Source organism: Salvia miltiorrhiza, chromosome 7 (genome assembly GCF_028751815.1).
Source record: "Salvia miltiorrhiza cultivar Shanhuang (shh) chromosome 7, IMPLAD_Smil_shh, whole genome shotgun sequence".
In the NCBI taxonomy this organism is placed as follows: domain Eukaryota; kingdom Viridiplantae; phylum Streptophyta; class Magnoliopsida; order Lamiales; family Lamiaceae; genus Salvia; species Salvia miltiorrhiza.
Window position 1 is genome coordinate 21,053,378 of NC_080393.1, and position 7,142 is coordinate 21,060,519.

At 44.7% G+C, this 7,142-nt stretch overlaps 1 non-coding gene across 1 annotated transcript; it reads right to left on the bottom strand.

Moving 5' to 3' along the window:
* Positions 1-524: 524 nt before the first annotated feature.
* On the bottom strand, positions 525-631 carry LOC130996311 (small nucleolar RNA R71). The gene has a single exon (XR_009092496.1). It is a non-coding gene; the product is annotated as a small nucleolar RNA R71 (small nucleolar RNA).
* Between the last annotated feature and the right edge of the window lie 6,511 nt (positions 632-7,142).

Sequence of the window (7,142 nt, forward strand, 5' to 3'; positions counted from 1 at the left end):
AGGTTGAAGCTTTTTGTCGACACAACAAAGCAAGAACAAGAAGAGATAGAGAGTTGGAGGAAGCTATGGCGGAAAATCACGACTTAATCCGTCAACTTCAAATGCAATTAGAAGCCATGCAAGGGCAAATCAATGAGCAAGAAGCTCTAAGAAATGCACCTCCACCACCACCTATTAGCAATATGTTCCAACCCATTGTCCAACAAGGAGGAGTGCATGCCCCGAGAATCAACGCCAACAATTTTGAGCTCAAGCCGGCCCTCATACATATGGTGCAACAAAACCAATTCGTCGGTCTCTCTCAAGATGACCCCCATGGGCATCTTGGGAACTTCTTGGAGATTTGCGACACCATAAAGGTCAATGGAGTTCCGGAAGATGCCATTCGACTTCGGCTCTTCCCTTTTTCCCTAAGAGGCATGGCTAAGACGTGGTATCAAGCCTTGGAAAGTGGATCCATCTCTACATGGGAAAAGATGGCTCAAAAATTTCTTATGAAGTTCTACCCTCCGGGTAAAACCATGAAGATGAAGAAGGATATTGTGCAATTCCAACAATTTGATGGAGAGTCCTTCTATGAGGCTTGGGAGAGGTTCAAGGAAATGCTAAGGAAATGTCCCAACCACGGCTTGGACCAAAATACAATCATTTGCTCCTTCTTCACCGGATGTAGCGGCGAAATGCAAAGGGATATGAATGCTTCGGCGAATGGAGCATTGTTGGAGAAGAACCATGAGGAGGCCACCCACATCATTGAGAACTTAGCCGCAAATAGTTTTCAATTTCCGATAGAGAGGATCAACTTGAAGAAAGTGGCGACCACCTCAAGCTCGGACCCAATGGCTCTCTTGACGGCCCAACTAGCCGCGATGAATAGCAAGATTGATGCTATATCAACATCGAAGGCCGAGCCTATGGTGGAGGAGCAAGCTAACTTTGAAGATGTGAATTACATCCACAACAACAATCGAGGCCAAGGGAATTTTCGGCCTTCACATCAAGGTGGTTATCAAGGCCAAGGGCAAGGGCAATACAATCAAGGATTCCAACCTAACCGCCACCCCAACCTCTCCTATAGCAATCCAAACAATTTCTTGCAACCACCGCCCGGATTTGCGGTGAGTCAAGGCATGATCAAGGAAGAGAAGAAGCTCAACCTCGAAGAAATATTGATGAAGTTCATGACCACGACTCAAGCTCACATGACAAGAACGGATGAGAAGTTAGAGGCTCAAGCCAAGCAATTGAAAATGCTTGAGGTACAAGTGGGACAAATTGCCGAGTCTATAAACAATCAACGCCAACAAGGGCAATTTCCAAGCAACACGATCGTGAATCCTAGGGAGCATTGCAAGGCCATTGCTCTAAGGAGTGGGACAACATATGAAGAGCCCAAGATGCCCGACGAAGAAGATAGAAGTGGTGTTGTGGTTGAAGTTGGAGATGGCAACCCTTCCAAGGAAAAAGGAGATAGAGGAAAGAAGAAGGAGGTATACGTGGCTCCACCACCTTATTGCCCACCAATCCCTTTTCCTCAAAGACATCAAAAGAAGAATGTGGAGAATGAATTCTCCAAGTTTCTTGAGATTTTTCGAAAGGTGCACATCAACATCCCACTTGTTGAAGCTTTGAAACAAATGCCCTCCTATGCAAAGTTCCTAAAGGAGGTCATATCAAACAAGAGGAAGATGGGAGAGAATGAGACGGTCAATCTAACCGAAGAATGTAGTGCCATTCTCCAAAGGAAAATCCCCACCAAGATCAAGGACCCCGGAAGCTTCACAATCCCTTGTGATATTGGGAATGATCGCTTTGGGAAAGCTTTGTGTGATTTGGGAGCAAGTATAAATTTGATGCCGCTCTCAATCTTCAATAAGCTAGAGATTGGCACCATCAAGCCAACAACAATTGCCCTTCAAATGGCGGATCGTTCCGTTTCTTATCCAAAGGGGATAGTAGAAGATGTCCTCGTGAAAGTCAACAATTTCATCTTCCCGGTGGACTTTGTTGTTTTGGACATGGTGGAAGACAAAGATGTACCTTTAATTCTTGGGCGCCCCTTCTTGGCAACGGGGAGAGCCCTCATTGATGTTGCTAAGGGCGAACTCACCCTTAGAGTGAATGACGAGAGCTTCACATTTTCAATCCACAAGGCTCTCAAGTACAAGGAGGAAGAAGAAAGGAGGGTTGGTGAATGCAAGATGATGCAAGTGATAGAGTCTTGCATCAACATGGAGGAGTACCACACCTACAACAATCCAATGGACACTTGCCTCCTAAACCCTCTATTCTCTTTTGTTGATAATGATGAGTTTAATGCTTCTAACTTATTTATTGAGGCTAATGAAATGAACTTTGTGCAGAAAATTTCACAAGGAGAGGCATGTTTCTTGGACTTGAGAAATGGAGAGCCGAAAGATGAAGGAGTGGAGAAGAAGACTCCCAGCTTGGAGTTAAAACCTCTCCCCGAACACTTGAAATACGCCTTCCTTGGTGAGGATGAGGCGTATCCGGTAATTGTATCATCCTACCTTTCTCCTCATGAGCTTGATCAATTGCTAAATGTTTTGAGGAAGTATAGGTCCGCTATAGGATGGTCAATTTCCGATTTAAAAGGGATTAGCCCATCCATTTGCATGCATAGGATTTTGATGGAAGATGATTTTAAACCTAGGAGGCAAGGCCAAAGACGGTTAAACCCTATTATGCAAGAAGTAGTAAGAAAAGAAGTTCTCAAATTGCTAGATGCGGGAATTATTTTTGCTATTTCGGATAGTGAGTGGGTTAGTCCCACTCAAGTTGTTGCTAAAAAGGGGGGGATAAACCGTCATAAAAGATGAGCATAATGAGCTAATTGCAACTAGGTTAGTAAATGGATGGAGGATGTGTATTGACTATAGGATGTTGAACACAGCTACTCGAAAAGATCACTTTCCTCTTCCTTTTATTGACCAAATGCTTGATAGGTTGGCGGGGTATGAATTTTATTGTTTTCTTGATGGGTACTCCGGGTATAATCAAATCATGATTGCCCCGGAGGACCAAGAAAAGACCGCTTTCACTTGTCCTTATGGCATTTTTGCTTATAGACGCATTCCATTTGGTTTTTGCAATGCCCCCGCTACTTTTCAACGATGCATGATGGCCATTTTCCATGATTTAATTGAAAATGTAATGGAAGTTTTTATGGATGACTTTTCTATCTTTGGCAATTCTTTTGATCATTGTCTCCATAATCTATGTATTGTGTTGCAAAGGTGTGAGGAAACTAACCTTGTATTGAATTGAGAAAAATGTCATTTTATGGTTAGGGATGGAATTGTGCTTGGACACAAGGTCTCCAAAGCCGGATTGGAGGTGGATCGAGCAAAGATAGTGGCCATTGAGAAGCTTCCACCACCATCCAATGAGAAAGCCGTGAGAAGCTTCCTTGGACATGCCGGGTTCTATCGAAGATTCATCCAAGATTTCTCAAAGATCACCAAACCCTTATGTCACCTTCTTGAAAAAGATGCAAAGTTCAACTTTGATGAAGATTGTTTGGTGGCCTTTGAGAAACTCAAAAAGGCTTTAGTGAGTGCTCCCATCTTGATCACACCGGATTGGTCACAACCGTTTGAGCTCATGTGTGACGCAAGCGACATCGCCGTCGGGGCCGTGTTGGGGCAAAAGAAAGACAAGCTATTTAGAGTCATCTACTACGCTAGTAGGACTCTAGATAAGGCTCAATCAAACTACACCGTCACTGAAAAGGAACTTTTGGCGGTTGTGTATGCCTTCGACAAATTCCGCTCCTACCTCATTGGCACAAAATCTATTGTTCACACCGACCATGCGGCCATCCGATATTTATTTGAGAAGAAAGATGCCAAGCCGAGGTTGATAAGGTGGATCATCCTCCTTCAAGAGTTTAATATTGAAATCCGAGATAGGAGAGGATGTGAAAATGTTGTGGCGGATCACCTTTCAAGACTTGAGAATCCCGTGGAAGGGGAAAATACCGATGTGCCCATCAATGAGAATTTTCCCGATGAGCAAATCTTGCAAGTCAAGACCCACACCCCATGGTATGCGGACTACGTCAACTATCTTGCATCCGGCATTCATCCACCACCCGAGTTGAATCGTTACCAAAGAAAAAAATTCTTTCATGATGTGAAATTCTTCTTATGGGATGAGCCGTTCTTGTATCGACGATGTGCCGACACCATCATCCGGCGGTGTGTACCCGAAGAGGAATGGGGAGCTATTATGAGGGAGTGTCATTCTTCCCCTAGTGGAGGGCACTTTGGCACCAACCGAACCGCTTTTAAGGTGCTTCAAAGTGGCTTCTATTGGCCAACTATTTTCAAGGATTGCCACTCATTTATTTTGAGTTATGATCAATGCCAAAGAATGGGAGGAATATCAAAGAAGCACGAGATGCCCCTTAACAATGTGATTGAAGTTGAGCTCTTTGACGTATGGGGCATAGACTTTATGGGCCCATTCCCAATGTCTTTCGGCTTCCAATACATTTTGTTGGCCGTGGAGTATGTTTCAAGATGGGTGGAAGCAATTCCTACTCAAACCAATGACTCCAAAGTGGTGATCAAGTTCCTTCAAAAGAATATTTTGACAAGGCATGGAATTCCAAGGGCCTTGATAAGCGATGGAGGATCCCACTTTTGCAACAAGTGGATGGAAGGACTTCTCAAAAAGTACGGGGTGAAGCATAGAGTGACAACGGCTTATCATCCCCAAGCCAATGGTCAAACCGAGTTGGCAAACCGGGAGATTAAACAAGTGCTAGAGAAGACGGTGAATGGGAGCCGGAAGGATTGGTCTCTCTTGCTTGATGACGCACTTTGGGCATATCGAACGGCGTACAAGACACCGCTTGGCATGTCACCATACCAACTTGTATACGAGAAGTCATGTCATCTCCCCGTAGAGTTAGAGCACAGGGCATATTGGGCGGTCAAGAAGCTCAATTTTGATTTCAAGAAGGCCGGCCAAGCTAGAGTCTTTCAACTCAATGAGTTGGATGAATTTCGAAGTGAGGCATTTGCAAGCTCAAGCCTCTACAAAGAGAGGACCAAGAGGTTTCATGATAGGATGATCCACAAACGGGAATTTGCACCCGGGGATGAGGTCCTTCTCTTCAATTCCCGCCTTTCACTCTTTCCGGGAAAGCTCAAGTCCAAATGGTCGGGCCCATTCCTCATCAACAAGGTCTCCCCCAATGGAGCTATTGAATTGAAGGGCAACGATGGACGCACTTTTGTGGTGAATGGCCAACGCATTAAGGCATACTTTCGAGCCGAGCCACGAGAGAAAGTGTCCGTCATCATTCTCGCCGAACCAAAGACATGACACCATTATGAAGACGTCGAGCTCACGACGTTAAACTAAGCGCTAGTTGGGAGGCACCCCAACAAGGTATCTTTAATTTTTGCAAGTTCAATAAACACACATATACATAGGTATTATATATTCATCTATGTATATATTTTTTATATGTGTGTGATTTCTTTTGTTTGTGAGTTTAATTCCCTTTATCTTAAAAAAAAAAAAATAAAAAATAAAAAATTGAGAGAAAAACGCATAAAAATTGAAATTTTCAGAGGTGAGCACGCCCAGGGTACCCGCGGTCGCCACCCGCGGCCGCGGGGTGGGACCACGGTCGATGTGCGCTGATCCAGGGATGTCCCACGGTCATTACCCGCGGCCGCGGGCGGGACCGCGGGCCTCCTGGCCCCGCGTTGACCTGCTTTGACTCGGGTTTTTAACCCTTTTTCACCCTTTTTCCTCACTTTTCACTCTCATTTCACACCACCCACGAAATTACACACTCTTCCTCTCTACTTTCACTTCCAAATCCAACTACAAGGTATGTTTTACTTGCTCTCATTCCTTCATTTTTACATTCAAAGCATGTTTTAGAAGAATTTTACCGATTATTTTGTGTTATTTTGCATTCTACATGTTTATATGCAATTAGGGCTCAAAATTAGGATTTTTCCTACATTGTGCTACATTGTTGAATTGATGCATTTAATTGCTTCTATACATGTCTAGGATGATGGGTCTTTCATTTAATTGCAATTTAATCGGTGAATTTATGCTTAATTGACATTATTGCTTAAGAATTTGCTTGTGTTGGGTGTAGATAAATGTCTAAGTTTGGGGGGGAGATTTTGGTGATTGTGGGCTTGATTTTGATGCTATGTGTTGTTGTGAGATGCATTGTGATGGTGTGATAAATTTATGTGCTTTTAGAATAAGAATTCGCCCGTTTCCCGGGCTAATTTGCTTAGTTAAGTTGTTTTCTAGTATCTTGTTGTTGTCGTTTGTTGTGTCAAATAAAGACTCACACTTGGTTTTGTAGGCACATTTTGCTATGGCACCACGTGTAACAAAGGGCAAAGGAAAGGGGAAGGCCAGTACCTCCCGTGCCGATGAGGTGACTATCACTCGGCACACTCCTCAATTCTATGGGATTCGACTTCCTACTCCGGACTCCCGCGAACGTTGGGAGCAACTTTGTGCCATTCCTCACCGGCAATGCCGGTATATTTGCTCGGAAACTATAGAGGCCATGGGAATAGCCGAAGACATTTGGTCTTTGGCGGATAGAGGCAGATGGCGGCGAGTAATCACCGGGGGATGGTTAGCATACCGAGGGCTCACTCTTGAGTTCCTCTCCACATTCAAGCTCATCAAGTCCAACGGAGCTCCATCAAGAATCTCTTTCCAACTCGGGAATGAGCCCCGAGAGCTAACTATTGATGAGTTGGACGAGATTTTGGGTTGCCCCCAAGGAGGAGCATACGCCGGTGGGTTAGAGTTCAATCCCACCCGTATGTGGGAACGATGTCACTTTCGAGGCGTGGAGGAGATTGCAGGCTATGACTCCCGGCGATCAAAGGCGGCGTCATTGCGCAACCCGGTTATCCGCCTTACCCAACGGGCCTTCGGGTTCACTTTCCTAGGTCGGGAGAATGTGGGCTTTTGTCGGTCGAATGAGCTCTTACTCATTCAAGGCGCCCTCACCAACATCTCCTTATCTCTTGGGTGTCTTTTGGCCGACCAATTCGAATCTCAAGCTCACACAAGAGGGGGCAAAATATGCATTGGAGGCATGATCATCCCTATAGCGA